We start from the raw sequence: 26,408 nt of genomic DNA, 5'->3' as shown, positions 1-26,408 counted from the left end.
TGCAAAATATAAAAAGGACTGTCAAAGAAATAAAACCTCTTTTATATCCAAGAATTGTCTGGTGCCCAATGACTTTTACCACCTTTGCACCCACTATGCTTCACAACCCACCACATATTGAAGGATAAAAAAGAAAAAAAAAAGCTGCGCAAAATGATTAAAAAAAAAAAGTGAGTGAGTAACCGTGGTGAAACGAGAAACAATATAGATGTGCTCAGAGGGTAGATGACCCATCAACTTCCAATGTGATCTAAAAACTCCTCCCTCAGATAACACCGGAAGTTAGTGTGTGCTAATGCCGCGTACACACGATCGGAATTTTGGTCGGAAAAAGGTATGATGGCTTTTCTGACAGGATTCCGCTCAAGCTTGTCTTGCATACACACGGTCACACCAAATTCCGACCGTCAAGAACGCGGTGACGTACAACAGCACTAGAAAAGGGAAGTTCAATAGCCAGTGCGCCACCCTTTGGGCTCCTTCTGCTAATCTCGTGTTTATCTCGTGTTAGTAGAAGTTTGGTGAGAGACGATTCACGCTTTTCAGCTTTTGTGTTTTTCAGTTCGTTACTGCTCTTCAGTTTGTGCTTGTGGGTTTGTATCTGGTTTTCAGTGCGTGTAGTCAGTTCATATATGTTTTTCAGTGCGTTCTTGTCCCCTCGTTTCTGATTTTCAGCTCACTCTTCACAGGCCTTGCTGTTTTTCAGTGCGTTCTGTTAGTTCGTTCTGACCAGCCGACTGTTTTGAAGCCATGTTGCGGGTATGTGCTCCTCGTAGAGCTCGTGCTATGCGGGTGCTTGGTGTTGGGGTTATTACTTTGACCCAAGTCCAGTCCATGAACAGGGTGGGGAGGAGTTCATGGACCAAGAATTGGTTGCTCCAGTGTGACCAATTCTCTCATATGCATTTGCTGCGTGAGATCCAGGAGAATAACCCTGATGATTTCAGGAATTTTCTCAGGATGACGGACCCCGTTTTTCACCGTCTGTTGGCTTTGCTGTCCCCTTATATTACGAAGCAGGACACCTGCATGCGGCAAGCCATCACTCCTGAGCAGAGGCTAGTCGCCACGTTGCGGTACTTATTGACGGGGAGAAGTCTACAGGACCTCAAGTTCTCTACAGGCATCTCCCCCCAGGCTCTGGGGATCCTTATCCCAGAGACCTGTTCTGCCATCTTTCAGGTCCTGCAGAAGGACTATATTAGGGTAAGTTTTCTCCTTTAACATCATATTCTATGTATTTAATGTTTGCTAATGTATTGTATTTCTTTCATCATTCTCTAATTACCATGATTGTAATATGCTGTGAATGTCCTCTTTATCCTCATGCATGCTGGAAGTTTTTAATGCTCCTTTTTTGTCCTTCATGCATATTTGACTTCACTAACCTCCCCAGCATGCTATCCTGGGCCCATATACACCTAGCCTAATCACTTTAACAATGTATTTTGTCAGCTCCATAGTACTGCTTTACCCTAAACACCCCCTAAAATGTTTCCAAATGTTATTGTTGTCCTTAAACTCATTTATAACCCCCCCCCCTAAAATTTTTCCAATGGGCCATGGGGGGGGGGGGGGGGGGGGTGTTACGGAATCTAATGAGTGGACCTTATATTTTTGTCTTTAAATACTCCTTAAACTAAATGTTATACTGATGTTGACCAAGAATGTTTGTGTCTAATCTGCTTGCAAAGTTTATGTGCAAAAGTACTCATTTTTTTTATGTTTTGACTCCACAGTTTCCTTCAACGCCACAGGAATGGCAGACTGTGGCATCCCACTTTGCCGGCCGTTGGGACTTTACCAACTGTGGAGGGGCAATTGATGGGAAGCACATCCACATCATCCCACCACCCCATTCAGGGTCATACTATTTTAATTATAAGGGTTTGAATAGTATTGTGTTGATGGCGGTGGTATCAGCGACATTCGAGTTTCTCTATGTGGACGTGGGGAAGAATGGCCGGATGTCGGATGGTGGAGTCTTTGCCCAGACGGAGTTCTACACACTTCTCCAGAGTGGTGGCTTGGGATTGTCACCTGCGGAAGAGAATGTGGAAGGACTCCCGTTTGTTTCTATTGCTGATGAAGCGTTTGGTCTGGGTGATCACATGATGAGGCCATTCCTCCAGAGGACCCTCACCCTGGAGAAGAGGGTTTTTAATTTCCAGCTGGCCAGAGCCCGAAGAGTCTTGGAGAACTCCTTTGGGATAATGGCCAGCCGGTTCCACCTATTTCTAACGGCTATAAATATGGCGGAGTACAAACTTAACCACATCATGTTAGCATGCTGCATCTTGCACAACTTTTTAAAGAGAAATGCTACTAATTATGTAGCCTCAGTTGGGCCTGAGGCTGGACTTCATGAACCAACAAAGACGGCCCTGGAAGCTGGCCGTCCTGGCTTGCCCCCCCCAAAGTGCCCGTGAAGTGCATCAAAAATTTGCTAATTTTTAAATATTTGCAAAATAAAAAAAAGACGCAGACATCGAGTTTGTGGAGAGGAAAATTGGAAGACCAGATGGAAGTCAAGGAATCACTTTCTACACTTCCATCCAGCCTTCCCTCAACCCTTCCCACAACCCCAGCTGAGGCTTTCGAGAACCAACCTGTGCCTTCCATCCTGGAAGAAGTGGAGGAGCCGAGCTGGAGCCAGGTATAGTATTTTTTCACATATTTATTGTCCGAAAATTATTGTTGTTAACTAGATGTTATTATTGCTAACGAATGATTGAACAAAAAGTGTTTTACATATCAATAGACAGTAGGGGACAAAAATGATTGGGACAAGAATGAAAAATGCTGGGCTCAGAATGATAGTCTTTTCTATTTATTAACATTCAATTTGCAACAGTCATGAGCTGAAAATTGTGTGTGATTGATGAACCAAAAACAAAAACGATGTCCCTTTTTCATACACAGGAAGATCTCAGCCAGGACGAGGCTCTGGAATGTGGCACACAGGAGGAGGCGGGGGTAAGTGTCAGCCAGGAGGTGGCCGGGCCCAGTAGGAGCCTCACCCAATCCCAGGTGCCTCCCCTTCGCCTTCCAACAAAAAGGGCCAGGAAGGGGAGTAACGTGGAGGAGGCAGCGCTGGGCCTCATTAAGGAGGCTAATGCGGCCCTGAAACCCCCCCAAAGCTGAAGAGGCCTATGGCTGCTATGTAGCTGCTAAATTGCAGCAAATGGAGGAGGGACAATGCATCAGGTGTGAGAAAATTATTTTTGAGGCCATTTATAAGGGGTTGAGTGGCCAAATTAGTGATAACATGCACTTAGTTGCACTCGCCCATCCTCCTCCTCCTGCCAAAAGTCCACCCCCAGAGCCACAGCCTCCAAGGAAGGCTGCAGGGAAGGCTGCAGGGAAGCATGGAGGGAAGGCTGCAAGGAAGACAAGAAAGTGATGGCCCGGGTTCAGTCTGGTCTGACAGAAGTACCGCAGCCAGGGGACAGATATGTCATCTGCTGCTGTTCATGATCTTGGGGAGTCCTGGACCGGATTGTGCTCCCTTAAATATGGACTTCTCAGGATACCAATTTTAATTTACAAAGAGTTGATGTGTGCCCTGGGGGCCAAAGGCTTCGCAAATTCAAGCAGTTTCTCCAGGGTTGCCTTCCTCTTTATTTTGTTATCATGAGCCAGAATAATTTTTTTTTTTTTTTTTTTTTTTTTTATGAAAATACTTGCCTATGTGTTTTTCTTTAAATAGGACAGTTTATTTGCTAGTAGGTAGGCACATTTCCAAAATACAATGTCAAATTAACAAGGGACAACATCTAACCTCCTTGAGCTTTATAAAAATATAAGATAATAATGTTGTTGTGGAAACTTGACACACCAAAAAAAAAAATTATGGAGCTCACTGGAAACTATATTAAAAATAATCCAAAAAACAGGAGATCTTGATTAAAGATAAAAAAGATACTATAAAAAATAATTATAAACATTATTATGGAGATCTGGCTTTAAAAACAAAAAATATTATTCAGGAGATCACGAGAAATAATAAAGAAATAAGTTTGTCAAAACTCTGTGTGAATATCAGCAGCAAAACAACTTCATTCTTCTAGCATTATAAAGAACAAAAGAATGCGCTCCATTAAAAGATCCAAAAATTTACAGCATGACAAATGTGCTAGCTACCTTACGAACGCTAGTTTTACCAGACCAAGCGCTTCCGTCTTGTACTTGATTCTGGGCATACGTGATTTTTGGTGCGTCGGAATTGCATACAGACGATTGCATTTTTGGCTAGGAACTTTTTCCGACCGAAAAATTGAGAACCTGCTCTCAATCTTTTGCTGGCTGAAATTCCGCCAGCAAAAGTCTGATGGAACATACACACGGTCGCATTTTCCGACCAAAAGCTCTCATCGGAGTTTTGCTGGCGGCATTTCCAATTGTGTGTACGGGGCATAAGATTCTGCCGTTTCCTGTTCTCTAATTGTGAATGTGAGCTCCCCCGGCCTGTGCAGAGGAGGGTAAATGTGGCCTGTGTGGGATGAAGCAGAGGCATCCACGATCTAAAACTAACTTTTCTAGCCCTGTAAAGAAGAAATCGCTATACATACCTTTTCTGAAGCCGCTCTGGTCTCCAGCGGCGGAAGCTCTGCAGAGGAGACAGCCAGCAACCACTGTGAAATTAATGATCGGTGCCTTGCCCTGTATACCCGTTGATTTGAGGTCACCTGGCTCGCCTTCAGTGTAACTACAGAGAGTTGCTGCTGCTGGATCGAGGTCCGGACACTGACCAATTATACAGGCTATTTTAAGCTTGCCCTCCGGTAAGCGTGCATTCTATGTGGTGGAGGATCACATCAGAGGGTGGTGTCTTTGTATTAAGGAGTTTATTTCACCTTCACTGTTATCACTGGACCCATATCACTGGACTGTTTACTTATTGAGGACTTTTTATATTTATTGTTCTCAATGGTATCTAGATTGTTTCTCGTTTCACCACGGTTACTCACTCACTTTTTTTTTTAAATAATTTTGCGCAGCTTTTTCTTTTCTTTTTTATTGATTGTTTTGTGTATGTCTCACAATTTTGAGCTGCAGCTATTCCTTTATTAGTTTTATTTATGTTAGGTAGCACGGTATTTTTTCCTATTTTATCACATATTGAAGGATGTCAACTATCTTTGACCTTGAAGGTTTTCATTAGACTGGAAGAGGTCAGAGGTGTCTGCTACATCTCTCAAGCTTCACCCCCGCTTGCCAGCTCGGACCCTGGCTTGACACACAAGGCTGCTCTGCAAGCGTCACTTCCACTGGCTGGGTCCCTGGCTTGATTCCCACTGAAGTTTCCCGATTCTTCACCGTCCCCGGTTGGTGAGAATACTGGTCCGGTACTTGCTTCAGTTACTCACTGTGGTCCTGGTAATTAGGCGGATGGTCCCTTACTGGCGACAGCTTCCCCTCTACCACCGACCATGGCAGGTTCTCTGGCTGACAGAACCATCACTTCTGGTTGGACTGCAAGCCGCAGTCCCAACCCTGCACTGCTCTCTTGCTTCTGGATAGGTCCTCAGACTAGTAGCCAGATGTGCCCGGGATAGGCCCAATCTCTGGCCTAGTAGCCCGGGCAATACAACACATATTCACCCAGACAGTCGTCCAGGTGGCACAGAACCTAGATCACCTGACTCCACCCGAATATATAGGCTCTCCCAGCAGGCCTAAGGATTCAAGAAAACCCCTGCCCATTGGCTGAGACACCCAACATACCCATAACCTGACCTTGCGTTGCCTTCTCAAATCTAATACCACCAAGTACCCGGCCATCTAGTGGTAGAAGAGAAAAGTCCAACAAGACCAAACTTTGAGAGAAATCAATAGATCTCTAACAATCAACCAGGATAATTATTCCTGGCAAGTAAATTTGTGAGGAGCAACCCTGCCTAAACTCCAGAGTGCTACAAACGCAAAAATGGCTCTGGCTGTGAAAGGGTTAAAGGATACGTTCACCTTTGGGAACATGGTACATGTTCCACCTGTAAGATCTGTTAGTTAAAAAAAACTGGCTCCTAATTTTTTAGCTGGCTCCTAAATTGAAACCAAACTTGTCAAGCCCTGGGCTACGTTGTGTATATTTTTTCAGCAGCGACACAAACATTCTTGGTTTCTGCAATACATCATAAGCAATATCTACTCAACAGAGATGTCAGCTATAAATCTAATTTGATTCTATTTTCCTACTTTAGGCATTGGACAGGTAAATGGCACAATGAAAAGTAGAGGGATCCGAATCTCTATGTCTGTACGAAACTCCTTGTTTATAAAAATAGACGTATCTCCCAGTGCCATTAGCCTTTCAGTGCAGACTCCGTAATAGCAAATCTTCCAGCGTAAGCACTTTAGTAGTTATCTGATTTCTGAGAAGTCCATTAAAAGGCCGTCATGACACATGCAGGCACAAATCTTGTCTATAGAAGAGTGATTGAGTCGGTTGAGGGGCAATTACTTAAAGTGTTATAGGGGAAGGTTTAGGATGTAGGAGAATAAACCTTACCACGTGGAGGCATAAAAAGAAATAAAAGTAATGGCCAAGGATTCCTAGGCAAGAGTAAGGGCATGATTGAGAAATGGTTATATCTCAGAAGTAATGTCAAACTTTTTTTTACTTTTCCTGCTTAATTTATGAATTCCAAGCAGACTTGGAAACATAGCAGGTACACATTTTCATAGTTGGCTTTTTACACTGGAAATAAATTAGTGTGAAGATAAAAAAAAAAAAAAAAGAACAGAGTTGTAAGACTTATGCCCTGTACACACGACCAGTTTTGCCGTCGGAATAAACTCTGAAGGTTTTTCCGATGGAGTTCAGACGAAATTCCGCTCAAGCTGTCTTGCATACACACGGTCACACCAAATTCCGACAGTCCAGAACGCGGTGACGTACAACATGTACGACGGGTCCAGAAAACGGAAGTTTACTAGCCAGTAGCCAATAGCTTTTGTCTCGTACTTTTGAGCATGCGTCTTTTTGGTGCATCAGAACATCATACAGACGAGCGGTTTTTCCGATAGTAATTTGTTCCTTCGGAAAAATATAGAACATGTTCTCTATTTAAGTCCGTTTGAACTTTCGTCTGAAGAAGTCCAATGGGGCATACACACAGTCGGAATATACGATGAAAAGCTCCCATTGGACTCTTTCTGTCAGAAATTCCGCTCGTGTGTATGCAGCATAATATGAAGGTAGTTAAAGTTAATACTATGTTGGTGGGGAAAAGTGCAGATGACTTACATCTAGGAAGGTTGCAGTAAAAAATTGATATAGTCTGCAACCTAAACTCATGTTTGTGGAGAATACACTATATTGTCAAAAGTATTGGAACGCCTGCCTTTACACATGCATGTACTTTAATGATATCCCAGTCTTAGTCCGTTGGGTTCAATATTGACCTGGCCCACCCTTTGCAGCTATAACAGCTTCAACTCCTCTGGGAAGGCTGTCCAATGGTTTAGGAGTGTGTCTATGGGAATGTTTGACCTTTCTTCCAGAAGCGCATTTGTGAGGTCAGGCACTGATGTTGGACGAGAAGGCCTGGCACACAGTCTCCGCTCAAATTCATCCCAAATGTGTTCTGTCGGGTTGAGTTAAGGACTCTGTGCAGGCCAGTCAAGTTCCTACACCCCAAACTCACTCATCTAAGTCTTTATGGACCTTGCTTTGTGCAGTGGTGCGTAGTCATGTTGGAACAAGAAGGGGCCATCCCAAAACGGTTCCCACAATAGGAGCATGAAATTGTCCAAATCTGAGAGTTCCCTTCACTGGAACTAAAGGGCCAAGCCCCACCCTTGAAAAACAACCCCACACCATAATCCCCCCTCCACCAAATGATTTGGAGTCCTGATCTTAACCCGATAGAACACCTTTGGCATGAATTAGAGTGGAGACTCCAAGCCAGGCCTTGTCATCCAACATCAGTACCTGACCTCACAAATGTGTTTCTGGAAGAATGGTCAAACAATCAAATAGACACACTCCTAAACCTTGACATCATTCCCAGAAAGTTGAAGCTGATTTTGCAGCAACGGGTAAGCCAACTAAATATTGAACTCTACGGACTAAAACTGAGATGCTATTAATGTTCATGTGTGTGTAAAGGCAGGCGTCACAATACTTTTGGCAATATAGTGTATGTCTGTCTCTATGCAGGCCTTATACTTGATGGTAGCCACACTCAATGCATTAAGGGAACCAATAATCTTTTTTCTCTGGGTAGCCTTTATATTGCATTGTTAATGAAATTGTCTGGGAAATATCTCAAAAACACTAGTTGGCTTTGTGTTTTAGAGGCACTCAGCATTAATGTGTCAGAGAGTCAGCTTTAATATCTTCAGAAAAAGGTCTTTTATGATATTAAAACACTATATAGAGCTTTCTCTGGCTAAATTGCCACTTTTTCAAAAAAGGTGCATCACAACACTTTTTTCAGGTCTGGAAGCTGAGCCACCAGCCACCAGCTGTGTCTTGGCTTCCAGCCCCAACAAGATGTTTTTCTGTAGAAGAGCCAGTTTAGCCAAGAAACACATTCATGGGGTTTTATTACAATAAAGGAACTTTTCTGAAGATGTGAAATCTCCTCGTTTTGATACATTAATGATTGGTGCCTTGGCAACACAAAGTCAACTGGGATTTTTGAGAGCTTCTTGACAATTTGTAAATTTTGGATGAGCATTGTATGTTAATTAAGGTCATGGATGGACAAGTAGTTTTATTTTTTTATACAAAATATAATAATGACCCGAGTAGTGGAAATGGAGAAAAGTGGTTTGCAATAAACTTCAGGTAAACTGGAACTGCTGCCCCCCCAGAATGCAGTCACCACCTGGGGTGGAAAAAGCTAAATTGGAAAATAAAGATATGGGTGTATCGCTGTTCCTTTTTATATCCTAAGTGATTTATGGTGTCTTGCTATATTCACCTCTATTTGGGTGGGTGGTGATGGTGATTCAAAGGAAAATACAAAACTCTAACGTGATACAGAATAAAGCAAATAAACTTTCCCATCTCTACCCTTTGTTTCCCTTCTCATCTATTACCTTCTCTTCCAGTCTATTCCCATTCTATAATTTCCCTTCTCATCCACAAACCTTTAAATTCTGATCTCTTCCCATTCAACTCATTTCCTTTCTTATCCCTTTCTATCTCTTCCTTTCTCACCCCATCCATTATTTTACCTATCAATCCCTTCACACCCATTCTTTTGCCTTCCAGTTCCTTCCTATCCATTCTATTTCCTTTTAATCCTTTTTTATTCATAACTTTCCCTTCCAATCCTTTCCTATCCATTATTTGCCGTTCAGTCTTTCCTATCTATTCCTTTCCCTTTCAATCCATTCTCATCTATTACTTTTCCTTACAACCCCTTCCTAGCTATCGCTTTCACTTCCATTTACATTCATTTCCATCTGTTGTAATAATTTCTTTTCCCATTTTTTCTATCCATTTCCTTGATATTCCTTCCTCTTTCCCATCCATTCCCTTCTCTTCCTATCTACTCTTGTCCCTTCCCTTATATTCACCTCCCTCCTTTTAATGCCTTTCCCTTCCTTCCAACTATTGCCCAACTCAGAGGCGTAACTAGAACCTTCAGGGCCCGGATGCAAGAAACCATAAAAGGCCCCTCTGAACACAAGGGCCCAGTCGTAAGTGCACTCTGCGCTTCGCACAGAGTGCAGAGTTCAGGGGTACACTATGTACAGAGTGCAGAGATCAGGGGTGCACTTCACACAGAGTGTAGAGTTCAGGGGTACATTACGTACAGAGTGCAGAATTCAGAGGTACACTACTAACAGAACGCAGAGTTCAGGGGTGCACTTCGCACAGAGCGTAGAGTTCAGGGGTGCGCTACATACAGAGTGCAGAGTTCAGGGTTGCACTATGTACAGAGTGCAGAGTTCAGGGGTATGCTATATATAGAGGGCAGAGTTCAGGGGTACACTACGTACAGAGTGCAGAGTTCAGGGGTGCACATCGCGCAGAGTTCAGGGGTACATTACGTACAGAGTGCAGAGTTCAGGGTTATGCTATGTACAGAGTGCAGAGTTCAGAGGTACACTACGTACAGAGTGCAAAGCTCAGGGGTACACTACGTATAGAGTGCAGAGTTCAGAGGTACACAATGTACAAAGTGCAGGGTTCAGGGATGCACTACTTACAGAGTGCAGAGTTCAGGGGTATGCTACGTATAGAGTGCAGAGTTCAGGGGTACACTATGTACAAAGTGCAGAGTTCGGAAGTGTGTCACGTACAGACTGCAGAGTTCAGGAGTGTGTTATGTAAAGAGCGCAGTTTCAGGGAGGCCCTATGTACAGAGTGCAGATTTCAGGTCTTCGTTATGAACAGAGTGAAGTTCCAGGGGTGCTCTTTGCACAGATTGCAGAGTTCAGAGGTGCCCTACGTACAGAGTAAAAGGTTTAGGGGTGCGCTGTGTACAGAGTGCAGAGTTCAGGGCTGCGCTGTGTACAGAATGCAGGGTTTAGTGGTGCTCTTTGTAGTGTGCAACACCCACTCCCCAACTTGCCCGGATGCAAGAAACCATAAAAGGCCCCTCTGACCCCCAGCTGGGGACCCCCATGCTGGCAGAACACAAGGGCCCAGTCGTAAGTGCACTCTGCGCTTCGCACAGAGTGCAGAGTTCAGGGGTACACTATGTACAGAGTGCAGAGATCAGGGGTGCACTTCACGCAGAGTGCAGAGTTCAGGGGTACATTACGTACAGAGTGCAGAGTTCAGAGGTACACTACTAACAGAACGCAGAGTTCAGGGGTGCACTTCGCACAGAGCGCAGAGTTCAGGGGTGCGCTACATACAGAGTGCAGAGTTCAGGGGGTATGCTATATATAGAGGGCAGAGTTTAGGGGTACACTACGTACAGAGTGCAGATTTCAGGGGTGCACATTGCACAGAGTGCAGAGTTCAGGGGTACATTACGTACAGAGTGCAGAGTTCAGGGGTATGCTATGTACAGACTGCAGAGTTCAGAGGTACACTACGTACAGAGTGCAGAGCTCAGGGGTACACTACGTATAGAGTGCAGAGTTCAGAGGTACACTATGTACAAAGTGCAGGGTTCAGGGATGCACTACGTACAGAGTGCAGAGTTCAGGGGTATGCTACGTACAGAGTGCAGAGTTCAGGGGTACACCATATACAAAGTGCAGAGTTCGGAAGTGTGTCACGTACAGACTGCAGAGTTCAGGAGTGTGTTATGTAAAGAGCGCAGTTTCAGGGAAGCCCTATGTACAGAGTACAGATTTCAGGTCTTCGTTATGAACAGAGTGCAGTTCCAGGGGTGCCCTTTTGTACAGATTGCAGAGTTCAGAGGTGCCCTACCTACAGAGTAAAAGGTTTAGGGGTGCGCTGTGTACAGAGTGCAGAGTTCAGGGTTGAGCTGTGTACAGAATGCAGGGTTTAGTGGTGCTCTTTGCAGTGTGCAACACCCACTCCCCAACTTTCCTGGTAACTCTCCTGTGTAGGTGGCACTGTTATACCTCCCTGCAAGGCAGCAGATCTCACATTCTGGAGAGCTGTCTCCACCGTGAGTGTGTGTAGAGACTTGTTACATCTGGAAGCCGCTGAGAGCAAAGCTATCCCCCTACAAGTGACAGTGGAGAGTGGGGGTGGAGGGTGAGAGTCGGAGGTGGCAGAATGGAGTTTTGACACATTCTGGCTGTAAAACTGGGTAAGAGAGCCACATGACAGGGCCTGGCAGGCTGGATTTGGCCTTGTGTTTGACATATATGATATAGAGCAGTGTTTCTCAACTCCAGTCCTCAAGGCTTCCCAACAGGTCATGTTTTCAGGATTTCCCTCAGATGAAACGGCTGTGGTAATTACTAAGGCAGTGAAACTGATCAAATCGCCTGTGTAAAATAATGGTAAAACAGGAAAACATGATCTGTTGAGGCGCCTTGAGGACTGGAGTTGAGAAAAACTGATGTAGAGCATGCTGCAAGAATATGTGCAAGGTAGAAACTATCTTGTGTCTACAGGTACTGCCATAACAGGGTTATGCCATGCTCACACTATAGATTACACAGTGCATGGTATGACTATACTGAACACAACTATGCGGACTTTACTATGCCCGCCATAGACATCCTATATTGACTTTACACTGTGCTCACATGATATGCAGACTGCATGCAGTACACATCACACACAGTCTTGTGCCCACAGCTCCCCATATACAGACATCTCAGCCCAGGAGGGAAGGTGCCAGGCATAGACCCCATGTGGCTGTTCCCACACTCAGCAGATGTCTCTGTCTGATTGGCTCTTTAGCCCACACTGCATACTAATTGCATGGAGAAATGCTCTGCGATAGGTCTCCCACCACCACCTTCCCCCCCAGGTTTCCACATAGAGGGTGCAAAACACAGTTGCATACCTCCATGCAGAGCGATGCAGCCCTGTACAGTGACAGCAGCCACGTCAAGGACTCCCAGAGGGGCCCTGTGTGCCCTGTGTGCCCAGTTGGTCTCTGCACCACTGTGTGCAGGGCTCCTACAGTAATGAGGATCGCACTCTGGAATTTTCCATTGCGGCACTCGGCGGAGGGGGGTGGTGCTCATTCTGTGCCTAGTACAAAGCTCCCCGCACAGCAAATGGAAAGCTTCCCTACCCCTTTCCCACACATGGTACAGTCGGAGATAGGAGCAAGATCGCTCCAGGGGAATTGGCGCCGCACCGGGAACAAGAATTATGATATGCTGGGGGTACTGGTAGGGGGCCACCCTGGAGCGTGGGGCTGGGTCACCATAGCGACCCCTGCACCCCCTGTACTTATGGCCCTGTTCCAACTATTTTATAGTTTTACTTTCTGTCTTTTTATTTCCCCTCTCTGCGCATCAATTTCTTTCCTTCTTATTTATTTTCTTTCCTTCAAACTCCTTTCCTTACAATCTATTTTTTTTCTTGTTCAAATATTTTATTGAGAAATAAGAAAAGGGTTGCAGTACAGAGGTGCAGGTCATGGTACAACAGGTACAAATACACAGCAGACTCAGCTCAACCTGGATTAAATATGGAAATGGTCATGTAGAAATAAAAAGTTACATAACAAGTGGCGCGGGAGGACAGTCCCCCAACTAGGTGTGTAGAAGTAATCTGAAAGTCCATGCATAGTCAACATGTCGACAAAGAATGGGGGGTGGTATATTGGAAAGAGCACCCTTATCTATGTACAGGATGAGACAAAGGTAGCCGTTTGGCACTCCCACAAGGGGGGGTACCAAAGAGCCCAAGAGTACGGGAGAAAAGGGGTGAGGGCAAGCCGAGCCCACCAGTAGGAGGTCTCCACTATGCGTGGAGAGGCTGTGGAGGAAAACATAGAAAAGATGGGAACTAAGAGAGAAAGGAGAACCAGAGAACAAAAGGGCGGGGAGTAAGGAAGAAAGGAGAGGTACTGTGAGGTGAAAAGGGGGGAGAGAAAGAGTGGTGACAGAGCCAAGGTCGGGGTAGAGGGTGCATATATGGATGATCATGGGAGCAGTTAGCTTTCGTCGAAGCCAGGGGGCAAATAATGGACCACCCAGGGGTTCCAAGGTTTCTCAAATTTGTGCACCTTGTCCAGTAGATCCTCTTCTAGTTTAGTGTGGATTATTGCTTGGGTTACGCAATGTTTCAATCTATTTTTCCTTTTTAACCCATTCCCTTTCTTTACATTCCCATCCATTCATTTCCCTTTCCATTCATTCCATTTCCTTTTCTTCCCATCAAAACAGGGAAGGGAAAGCTCATTCCATCTATTCTTTTCCCTTCCTTCTACCATTCCATTTTACTTCCCATCTATTTCCTTCTCTTCTAATTTCTCTGCTTCTTTTCTTGTATCATTTATTCCCTTCCCATTCTTTATTTCCCCTTCCATTCCTACCAGGGCCGGATTAACATAGGGGCTGATGGAGCTGCAGCTCCAGGCCCCTGCCTTAAAATCGGCCCTCCCAGCCAGCAGTAAAAGGCCGATTTTCTCCTGTCCATAAACTTCTCTGGGACAGGAGAAGCTGTGTGTAAATGTAGGGGTGTCTGGCTGCATCTGTGTTGGCTTACTGTGGTTATTAGTGTCACAGTGCACAGTTCCCCCCCTACACAAATGGCTCTGCCTTCCCCCTCCCCTCTCTCCTCTCTCTCTGTGTGCAGTGAAGGAGCCGTGTGGGTTGGGAAATTGTGAACAGAGCAACCAGCAGATAGAAGGTGAACTGAACACATATCTGAGTGATGAGCTTCTGACCATCCAAGTGTGAGCTCAGTGACTGGACTCTTATCTCCCTTCTCTCCCCCTCTTTTACCTTTATCTTCAGCAATGGCTCTTATAACTGCAGTCAATATGTAGACTTGGCTCCTTGTGCTTTTAGGTGGGTTCGCACTGCTTTGCTGTGTCTTGGCCCATTGCTGGTGTACCGCAGTTTTCCTGCGTTTTACCCATAGTCCTATTGATTTCTATTAGGTTGCATGTTTTTTCTGAAAGCGCACCAAAATTCCTGCGTGCTGCATTTTATCTTTGGCGCACTGTCAGAAAATGCGGCAAAAATATGCAACCTGATATAAAACATTAGGTCTGCAGATACACAAGCAGTGCGCCCAAACTGCAGCACACCAGTGTGAGCCCAAAGGCTTGTACACACCCCCCTCTGTAGAACTTGGTCTGATCAATACTGCTGGCATTCAATTTACACACAACCATACCATCCCAGATGAGGAGGGGTGGGGGCTCCAGGAATTTGTTTGACTATGCAGGCCCTGTCCCTTCTTTCCATCCTGGAAGAGTCCTGGAAGGAGTGGCAGGCTGCTGGTGGCAAGTGACACGCTGTATCTGGGGTCAGGCTGCTGGTGGCAAGTGGCACATTGCATCTGATGGCAAGTTGCACACTGTATGTGGTGGCACGCTGCTAGTGGCAGGCTGCTGGTGGCAAGTGACATGCTGTATCTGGTGACAGGCTGTCAGTGGCAAGTGGCACACTGTATCTGGTGAAATGCTGCTGGTGGCACACTGTATCTGGTGGCAGGCTGCAGGTGACAAGTGGCACACTGTATCTAGTGGCAGGTTGCTGGTGGCAAGTGGCACACTGTATCTGGTGGCAGGCTGCTGGTGGCAAGTGGCACACTATCTGGTGGCAGGCTGCTGGTGGCAAGTGGCACACTGTATCTGGTGGCAGGCTGTGGTTGGCAAGTGGCACACTGTATCTGATGGAAGGCTGCTGGTGACAAGTGGCACACTGTATCTGGTGGCAGGGTGCTGGTGGCAAGTGGCACACTGTATCTGGTGGCAAGTGGCACACTGTATCTGGTGGCAGGCTGCTGGTAGCAAGTGGCACACTGTATCTGGTGAAAGGCTCCTGGTGGCACACTGTATATGGTGGCAAGTGGCACACTATCTGGTGGCAGGCTGCTGGTAGCAAGTGGCACACTGTATCTGATGAAAGGCTGCTGGTGGCAAGTGGCACACTGTATCTGGTGGCAGGCTGCAGGTGACAAGTGGCACACTGTATCTGGTGGCAGGCTGCTAGTGGAAAGTGGCACACTGTATCTGGTGGCAGGCTGCTGGTGGCAAGTGGCACACTATCTGGTGGCAGGCTGCTGGTGGCAAGTGGCACACTGTATCTGGTGGCAGGCTGCTGGTAGCAAGTGGCACACTGTATCTGGTGAAAGGCTGCTGGTGGCAAGTGGCACACTGTATATGGTGGCAAGTGGCACACTATCTGGTGGCAGGCTGCTGGTAGCAAGTGGCACACTGTATCTGATGAAAGGCTGCTGGTGGCAAGTGGCACACTGTATCTGGTGGCAGGCTGCAGGTGACAAGTGGCACACTGTATCTGGTGGCAGGCTGCTAGTGGAAAGTGGCACACTGTATCTGGTGGCAGGCTGCTGGTGGCAAGTGGCACACTATCTGGTGGCAGGCTGCTGGTGGCAAGTGGCACACTGTATCTGGTGGAAGGCTGCTGGTGGCAAGTGACACTGTATCTGGTGGCAGGCTGCTGGTGGCAAGTGGCACACTGTATCTGGTGGCAGGGTGCTGGTGGCAAGTGACACATTGTATCTGGTGGCAGGCTGCTGGTGGCAAGTGGCACACTGTATCTGGTGGCAAGTGGCACAATGTATATGGTGACAGGCTGGTGGTGGCATGTGAAAAACTGTATCTGGTGGCAGGCGGCACACTGTATCTGGTGGCAAGTGGCACAATGTATCTGGTGACAGGCTGCTGGTGGCAAGTGACACACTGTATCTGGTGGCAGGCTGCTGGTGGCAAGTGGCACAATGTATCTGGTGACAGGCTGTCGGTAGCAAGTGGCACACTGTATCTGGTGGTAGGCTGTGGTTGGCAAGTGGCGCACTGTATCTGGTGAAAGGCTGCTGGTGTCAAGTGGCCCACTGTATCTGATGGCTGGCTGCTAGTGGCAAGTGGCACACTGTATCTGGTGGCTGGCTGCTAGTGGCAAGTGGCACACTGTATCTGGTGGCTGGCTGCTAGTGGCAAGTGGCACACTGTATCTGGTGGCAAGTGGCACATTGTATCTGGTGGCAGGCTGCTGGTGGCAAGTGGCATGCTGTATCTGGTGGCAGGCTGCTAGTGGCAAGTAGCACACTGTATCTGTGGCAGGCTGTGGGTAGCAAGTGGCACACTGTATCTGTGGCAGGCTGTGGGTAGCAAGTGGCACACTGTATCTGGTTGCAAGTGGCACACTGTATCTGGTGGCAGGCTGCTGGTGGCAAGTGGCACACTGTATCTAGTGTCAGGCAACTGTGGAAAGTGATACTCTACATCTGGTGGCAGGCTATGGGTGGCAAGTGACAAGCTGCATCTGGTGGCAAGTGACAAGCTCAGGTTCCCACTGATTCTGCATGATGGTGAGTTGAACTATTTCACTATATATTACAATGTAGTAACTGAAATAATGGAATTTGATCATCCTGACACCATATCAAGCATGGTGTCAGGATGATTGATTTTAAGTACTAACACCAGCCATTTGCCTGACAAATCACCTCCACTGCCGATTTCCCTGCCAACCCCGAGACTACATCCTCCACCCTCATCCTTTTTTGGGAAGAGGGGGTTGTCCCTAAATGACAGTTTGGAAATGTGGTCTCCCTATCTTGCTGCTGGTGAGACACCGCATAGCAGGTGGTATTGCTGCTGCTCAGAGGCTGCACGGCTGGTGTTACTGGTGAGAGTAAATTTAATTCATTTTAGCGAAAAATTGTTTGCATTTTCATTTTGTTTCCATAAAAAGGCCCACCGAAATTCTCAGCACCAGGCCCATGATGCTCTTAATCTGGCCCTGATTCCTACCCACCAAGTTCCCTTCTAATTACTCCCCATACATTAACTTGCCTTTCCTCTTCCTTGTTGTTTGCCATCTGTTCTCTTCATGTTTTGTTAAATTTTCCATTATTTGACATTTTGGTATAATCCCTCATTTTCCCTTAATTTTCTTATTTTACATTTCAACAACCCTCCTATCTATCATTCCCCTTTCTTACTATTGCCTTCACTTCTGATCTGTCTCGTCCATTCCCTTCTTTCTCTTCCCTTTTTGATATTTCCCTTCACTTCCTGCTCTCGCAAATTCCTTCTTCACATTTCTTTCCCCTTCTTTTCTTAGGTAGATATATAATAAGCCTATAAATAAGGCCATGTAAAATTCCTCCCTAATCAGACAGAATCCCTATGATGCTGTTTCTAGCAAACTTCCTTTGAAACAGTAGTTTCTGAATTTCTCTGGTTGATAGGTACACAGCTCGTAAGAATAAACTGTCTTCCTCTTTATAATGTCTGAAGAAAATCTAAACAAGGAGCGAGCGACTCCATAATTATACTTTAATTAAAGCATGCGTAGGTGGTTTTCCCAAAGGATGTTCGCTTAACAGAGTTCTATTGATCACTCCCACTTTCTTTTTCTGCTGGAAGTGATATTCTGCTTATTCTAGACACTGAGAGATTATGGTAGTAAAACATTCATTTAACCTTTCATAATAGGTTGAGCAGAAATTCATATGTTTAACGAAAATAAACTCAGCTCTGGCCATCAGAAAAATCCTTCTTAATTTGCAAAAAAGTAGATCCAGAGATAGAACAGCGGATGTTATGAGCAAACCTCAACTTTTCTTTTAAAAAGGCCCTATTCTTTAAAGGCCTTCTATTGGTAATAGAAAGATGCCGGTCAGATGATTGAAAGGTGGGATGAGGCACATGCTACGGCCATGGCTTTTTAAATTAGGACTGCAGAGTTTGACAAGAGGCAGCACTTGTTAAACATGCGGATTGAGTTCAATAAGAGGCGCTCAGGAACCACGTGCAATGCAACCCTGTGGAACGGCATTACAGCAATTAGGTCAGGATACATTTAGCTGCTTTCATATTTGGGTTAGTATGTCATGTACTCAGCCTGAGTTGTGTAGGTTTTTGACAACCCAGATAGCAAGGATAACTTGCCACAAATTTGTGGCAGTGTTGAATTGTAAATCTGTTAAAGCAGATGTAAACCGCTGGACTTTTTTTTTTTTTTTTCTTATACCCTGCAAGGTAATAGCATAATGTGTTAGTATGCATCTTGCTGTCGGCAGGTGGTTAACAGTTTTTTGTGTGCTCAGAACATGTACATTACAGTTGTCAATTTGACCCAACTGACCGTTAGAAAATCAAACTAATCATAAAATTAAAATTTTCTAACAAAATTCTATTAGTGTATGGTCAGGTTTATATTGTTGGCTCTCTCTCTTTCTTTATCTCTATGTTTCTGCATCACTTCATTCTCTCTCCATATCATGCTGTCTACCTGTTTTTTATTACTCACTTTTGCACCACTGTTTCTTTCCCTGTCTCTCTTTGTCTTTCTGAATTACAAGTTTTGTGGCTAAGATATATCAAAGGTGTGTAATAGGATTTATATCCCTGGAGGCGTCTGAAACATGGAACATGATTTGGCATTGCTGGAAGATTGGTCAAAGCTGTGGAAACTGCAGTTTAGTGTTTCTAAATGTAAAATAATGCACCTAGGGAAAAATAATCCCTTGATCAGAGTATAATATTGGGGGTACAGTGTTGGCCAGCACTACAGAGAAAAAAGATTTGGGGGTACTTATTTGAGATGATTGCAAACGAGCAAACAGTGTGACCAGACAGTGAGAAAAGAGAATAGAATTCTAGGATGCATCACTAAAGGGGTCTCTATTTAGTTTATTTATACGTTTTTTCTGGAATCTAAATATTGTTGTATATATAACACGTGGCACTTTCATATTTGACTTCTAAGTATTGTAGATATATTCTTTGCACATTGACATATTTTTCAACATTTGTATTATAGAGTTTTTTCTCTACAAACATATACTTAATATCACCTTCAAAGGTTATATTTTAAGAAAATAATTCACATGGTTTAATAGCGCTACACTTTTTACACTTACAATCACTAGAGGGGTCACCATCAGCAGCAACGAGGTCCTGAGTCTTCTATATAGATATTTAGTTATCACTAGAGGGATCACCGGCAGTCAAAGGAGGTTCTGGATTCCTCTATTTGGATCTTTAGTTATCACTAGGAGGGTCATCAGCAGGAGGAAGGAGGTCCTGATTCTTCTCTATAGATAGTTATATCACTAGAGAGATCACCAGCAGTTAAAGGAGGTCCTGATTCCTCTATATAGATCTTTATATCACTAGAAGGATCACCAGCAGTTAAAGGAGTTCCTGATTCCTCTATATAGACCTTTAATTATCACTAGAGGGATCACCAGAAGGAGAAAGGAGGTCCTGATTCCTCTATGTAAATCTATAGTTATCACAATAGAGATCACCAGCAGGAGGAAGGAGGTCCTAATTCCTTTATAAAGATCTTTAGTTATCACTAGAGGGATCACCAGCAGGAGGAAGGAAGTTCTGATCCCTCTGTATGTAGATCTCATTTGAACTACCGTGTCCAGGTATGGAGACCTCACTTACAAAAAGATATAGATAAGATAGAACAAGTCTAGAGACAGGCAACAAAATTGGTGAAAGGTCTGAGGGACCAAACATATCAGGAGAGATCAGGGGAACTTAACGTGGCTCTAAGCACTAAAGTTTTTTCTTACTTTAATGCATTCTTTTGCACTGCCTGTTACCCCCACCCCTCCCATTCCCTAATACTTACCTGATTGATCCTGCTCTGTTCCCATCTTCAAGTCTTCTCTCCCCTCTTCCTGGTCTCACAGGCTTTACTGATAGCAGTAGGAGCTATTGGCTTCTGCTGCTGTCATTCAAACTCTGTGAGGAAGAAGCAGGGGGTGTGGCTGTGCCGTGAGGTGTGTGCCTATGGACACATACAGCCTGACTTGGGAGCGAGTCTGCATGTGTGCCCCTATAGCAAGAGGCTTGCTATGGGGACACACACAGAAGACTTTACATTCACTATAATAAGTACAGGCTTGAGGAAATAAGGGAATATGGAGAATTGACTGATACCTTTAAATAAGGGTGTGAATAACGTTCAGGAGGACAGTATTTTCAATATGAGGCTAAGAGCAAGAACACAGGGACATGACCTCAAACTAGCAGGATGAAAGTTCAAAACTAACCTTAGAAAGTAATATGTTACTGAAAGAGTAGTAAATGCTTGGAACAGACTTCGAGCAGAGGTAGTGAGCCAGGTCACAGTAATTTGATTAGAACACGCATGAAGCACTTCCGGTTCTGGCGACACATGGGGTAGCTGTCCCTCACAACAGCCCCCGCAGCACAACCCACAAAATGGCCTAAAAACACTGCCCGAACCTACACCACTGCCCGCAGCTCCTCCCGGTGACCCCTCCTTTGCATTCATGGACCGTTTTGTTGAAAAAAACGGCCCGCAATCACAAACGGCCCAGCCGCAAATCAAGGCCCTGGTCTCAGCCCTGCCTGAACACACAGCGGACACGCCATAAATGGCGATAAGCCGCTGCACAGTCTCCCCCTCCTCACACCAAGGAGACAGCAGTACTGATGCATAGCCCAAGCAGTGGCAGCGCTTTTAACCCCCACAATAGCTGCCTCCGTGGAGAAGGCTGTCAATGCAGGGATGAGGAAGATCAAAAAAGAACTGGGGGAACATGCAACCAGGCTAAATGATGCTGAACATCGCCTCTCTACTTTAGAAAATGAGCTCTATTAGGCACAAGCCACAGAGCAGGCACATGACAAAACCAATCAATTTGTACTCCAGAAGCTGGACAGTTTGGAAAATAGGTCGAGAAGGAGTAATCTGCACTTTGTGTGCATCCCAGAATCTCTGCAAGCGCCAGCCCTCACTGAATTCTGCGCCCGGCGCATCCCAGAAGCATTAGGCCTTCCTGCCCCCTGCACAGTAGAACGGGCCCACCGCATGGGAGCATTTGCCACTGAACGCAAATATCCTCGCCCGATCATCGCTAAATACTTAAACTACTCAGACAAAGTTATTCTGCAAAAGTTCAGGCAGTCCAGATCCCTTCAGATAGATCAAGGAATCAAGGTTCTGATTTTTGTGGACTACTCCATTGAAGTTTCCAAAAAAAGGAAAGCTTTTCAACACGTCTTCACAGAACTCCACCAGCGACATGTGAAATTCACCTTGGCCTTTCCTGCAATCCTCCACCTTAAAGCTCTCAACGGGAACCTGCTCCCCTTTCCAGGATCCTTCAGAAGCAGAAGTCGTCTTGCGTACACTACACGCAGAGTCACACTCCAACTCCTCATCCAGGGTTGCCCCAAATACTCGTCCTCTGGGCCAAAGAAGCCCACGGAAAGACTCTCCAAAGCATCTCAAGTACTCTGGATCTGACCACCGTTTTACTCCTCGCTAAATCTGGAGCTGCAAAAACCCACTCCGACACCAAACGGGTACCTGTAAGTTCCTTTGTTGGTTATCTCAGGGTGGCTTCCACCTACACTATTGTTTTCCTCTGTTAACACCTCTGACACACGAGCAGGCCTTTGTTTTATCTTTAATCTTACTCAATCTCCTTTTCTCCGACATGTCCTCTGCATACAGCTACCTCCCTCCCTCAAAAACAAACCTGAGCTTGCTGCAATAGATAACACTGACAATATGGGCAAGCCTCAGCTACATCATTTGGGTTAATACTATGAGTGAATGTGGAAAAAAGCAAAGTTCTCTCAATGGTTTGTATTACTTTTTTTTAGTGCTTTTCCCCTCTAATGCCCCATGCACACGGTCGGATTTTCCGATGGAAAATGTGTGATAGGACCTTGTTGTTGGAAATTCCAACTGTGTGTAGGCTCCATCACACATTTTCCATCGGCTTTTCCGACACACAAAGTTTGAGAGCAGGATATAAAATTTTCCGACAACAAAATCCGTTGTCGGAAATTCCGATCGTGTGTACAAAAATCCAACGCACAAAGTGCCACGCATGCTCAGAATAAATAAAGAGATGAAAGCTATTGGCTACTGCCCCGTTTATAGTCCCGACGTACGTGTTTTACGTCACCGCGTTTAGAACGATCGGATTTTTCGACAACTTTGTGTGACCGTGTGTATGCAAGACAAGTTTGAGCCAACATCCGTAGGAAAAAATCCATGGATTTTGTTGTCGGAATGTCCGAACAAAGTCCGACCATGTGTACGGGGCATAAGTCTCCACCCACTTTACACACCTCAACCCTACACCACCCGTCACACACCAGACACTCAGGTAGCAGTTGAGATAACTGCATCATTCTGCACTACGTTACAGTTCCTTTCATCAGGTCAAAATCCTACACTAATGTAATACCAACCCACACCCCTCTAAAAATTTTCCCCCCATGAGAATCACCTCTTGGAACATGAAAGGGCTTAGGTCCGCCATCAAGAGGCTTAAAATACTTTGCCATCTTAAGAGACTAAAAACCGACATTGCCCTACTTCAGGAGTCCCACCTATCGTCCCTCGACTTTCATCGCATGAAAAAACTTTGGGTAGGCACTGTCCTGGGATCTGATGCTGTTGGGCGCAAAGCCAGGGTTCTCATCCTGATTCAGAAAAGCCTCCCGTGTGAAGTCGTGTCTGTAGAACCCGACAGTCAGGGTCATTTCCTCACTGCACATATCCAATTAGGGAACAGAGATCTCATGATATCCAATATATATGCTCCCAGTAGCCACGGAAAACAATTCTTTGGCGATACCTCCACTAAGTTACTAAAAACCCTGCACATCCCTCATATAGTTGGTGGTGATTTCAACTCTACACTACACCTGACAGATGACAGATCCACACCCAAACGCCCTCGCGAACCTCCCAAAACTTCCAACTTAACATACTTCGCCTCTACAATGGACTCTCTCCACTTCCATGACATTTGGCGACTCTTCCACCCAGCGGACAGGGAATTCACTTTCTACTCTACTCCCCATAACGTCTTCACAAGAATTGACTACCTTTTTTGTACTGACAGTCTTGTCCCCATGATCTCTGAAGCATGTATCAGTGACATAGCCATATCAGATCACGCCCCAGTTTCAGTAACTCTTGACAACCCCAACCTCCACCCTAACCCCAGAATTTGGCACTTCCTATCTTATCTCCACAACAACTCTGACTTCCAATCATACATGGAGAGGGCATGGAAAGACTTTTCTTCAGCCAACTCATCCCAGGCTGACAACCCAAACCTATTTTGGGAAGCTGGCAAGGCCTTCATCCGAGGTCGGATCATTTCATATGCCGCCTCCTACAAAAAACACACCCTAGCAAATTACAAGACAGCTAGCTTCCGACTCTGTCTGGCACAACATTCTCTATCTGCCCTAGACTCTCCTGAAAACAGAACAGAATTGCAGGAAGCAAAAAGAGCCTTTGACACCTGGGCAGACACGCTCAAACTGACAAAAAGGGCTCATATGGACACCACTCTCCACAAATTTGGCAACAAAGCAGGCAAAAACCTGGCAAGGCTTTGCAAAGGCCCTTACCGCCCCATACATATCACCTCTCTACGAGACACCTCAGGCACCATTAAAGCCTCGCAACAAGAGATCAATAAAGTCACGCTACAATATTATACATCACTGTATGCCACTGACCCTATAGACAAAAAAGCTGCACAAACTTCGATAAAATATCTCTACCAACGGTTACTCCTTCCCAACTCGAGACCTTAAATGCACCCATTTCCTTATCCGAAATATCTACAACCATTCGTAAATCTAGCTTCCTCTAAAGCCCTTGCCCCGATGGGTTTACAGGGGAATGCTACAAAACCCTACAAAAAATAACAGAGCCCACCCCCCTCAATGTCTATAGGGGCATATGGTCAGGTGTCCCCTTCCTACCTATGGGGAACCAAGCCATCGTCAAATTACTTAAAAAAAAAAAAAAGGAAAAGACCACCTTAAACCGGATTCCTATAGGCCCATATAACTTCTAAACCTAGACATTAAGATCCTTTCAAAAATTGTTGCCACCAGACTTGCCACCATCACCCCCTCTCTGATACACCCTGCTAATTCAGGTTTCGTAAAAGGGAGAACAACAATGTTAAATAACCGAAAAGTAATGATAGTCCTAGAACGTGCCAAGTGCAACCCGGGGGGGGGGAACTTTGCCATCATCACTCTGGACACGGAGAAAGCTTTCGATAATGTTAGCTTTGAATGGCTTTCGATGGCCATCACAAAAATGGGTTTTACTGGCCACTTTAACCATCTCGTGAACGCTATATGTACACTCTCCCATGGCCAGACTGGTAGTGGCCGACCTTCTCTCCGATGAATTCCACCTCCACAAGGGCACCAGACAAGGCTGCCCCTCTCCCCGCTGCTCTTTAATATTGCGTTAGAACCCCTCTCTATATATTTAACCCAAAAGGCCCCTTTAACATTGGCGAGCATGAACTACGTACCTCCCTCTTCGTCGATGATGTTCTCATCTTCTCAGTGAACCCCTCCTCTGACATGTCCACTATCAAAACAACATTTGATGAATTTAAACTATGTTCGGTTCTTTGCATAAACTACAATAAAAGTGAAATCCTCCCCATAGGCTCCTTTTCAATACCTCCTTGGGCCTCCCATTCGCCTTTCACAGTAGCCAAATCACACATAGCTTACCTAGGCATCAAAATGGGGAAACTGCCATCTTCTATATACCACCTAAATTTTCCCCCTCTGGTCAAAAAAAATCTCTAGAACTGGAAAACTGGATGGATCTGCCTCTCTCACTCCTGGGAAGATGCCACTTAGTAAAAATGGTCAGCTTTGCATGCGTATTATATCCACTTTAAACGATCCCACTACTCCTAAAACACAAGGATATTCAGCTACTAAACAAAGCTATCTCTAAATTTATCTGGCAGAATAGGCGACCGCGCATTGCACTTACAAAATTATATCTTCCCAGACATGAAGGGGGTATTAGTCTTCCCAATGTCAGAGCCTACAACTTACCACGTCTTCTCCGAATAGGCCTTGATTGGCTATAACAATCCTCCCGCTATTCAAACTACTCCATTGAATCACTGATGGCCCACCCTTACTTTTTAGCAGCCCTCCTTCACTGCAAGTGGAAATCTATACCATCAACCATGCAACACAATTTCCTCCTACAGAACACTGCCATAGCCTGGAGAGAACTAAGAAAATGCCTGAAGCTCTCCCCTTTTATGTCCAGACACCTTCCAATCCAGGGTAACCCAAATTTCCCACCGGGGATGGAACACAAACCCTTCTCTATTTGGCAACAAAGATTCTCTACCCTTTGCGACCTGGAAACAAGGCTACTCCATACCTTCACAGTCATTGCTGAAAAATTCTCTCTTCCCCAGTCACATGCCTTCCACTTTTGGCAATGTGTCAGCTTCATCTGCAACTCATGCAGAGAGGAGGGCAAAAGATTCAGAGTGACTATTACAGATCATCTGCTCCAAGAAGGCTCTTTTACTATCTCTGACATCTACAAACATCTCATTCAAAAGATCACTCCTACTATAGCATCCTCATCAGCAGTGAATTGGGGCAGAGACTTTCCTGATGCACATATAGTAGAGAAACTCCTACTAGGCTACAACAAAATCTTGCAACTGATTCCCAACAAATCTTGGAGAGAAACCCAACTGAAAATTCTTCACCGTGCCTATATATCTTTCCTTTCGGAAAAAAAACAACCAGAACTCTGACACCTGCCCTCTATGCCATGAAGCAAGACCTTACTTGACCCACCGTTTCTGGTCATGCACATCTGTATGTACATCTCCACCTTCTGCGATCAAGTCATATCCTTCATATACAGGATCACCCTGCTGAAACTACCAAAAGACCCCCTGCTCCTCATTTTTGGGTATTGGGACAAACAACGCCTAAATGTGGTCCTCCAACGCTAACCGCCTACACAAAGACTTGATCCTGATCTGTCTCCTGGTCGCCCAAAGATTAATTTTAAAGAATTGGACTTCCCCC

At 45.3% G+C, this 26,408-nt stretch overlaps 1 protein-coding gene across 1 annotated transcript in view; it reads left to right on the top strand.

Annotated features, from left to right (window-relative positions):
- SORCS3 (sortilin related VPS10 domain containing receptor 3) overlaps positions 1 to 26,408 on the top strand; it is a 988,335-nt gene that overhangs the window by 788,452 nt on the left and 173,475 nt on the right. The gene's annotated exons all lie outside the window — the stretch shown is intronic.

The sequence above is a fragment of the Aquarana catesbeiana genome, linkage group LG08 (assembly GCF_042186555.1).
Source record: "Aquarana catesbeiana isolate 2022-GZ linkage group LG08, ASM4218655v1, whole genome shotgun sequence".
NCBI classification, from domain to species: Eukaryota; Metazoa; Chordata; class Amphibia; order Anura; family Ranidae; genus Aquarana; species Aquarana catesbeiana.
This window is presented reverse-complemented; position numbering and strand designations above follow the sequence as displayed.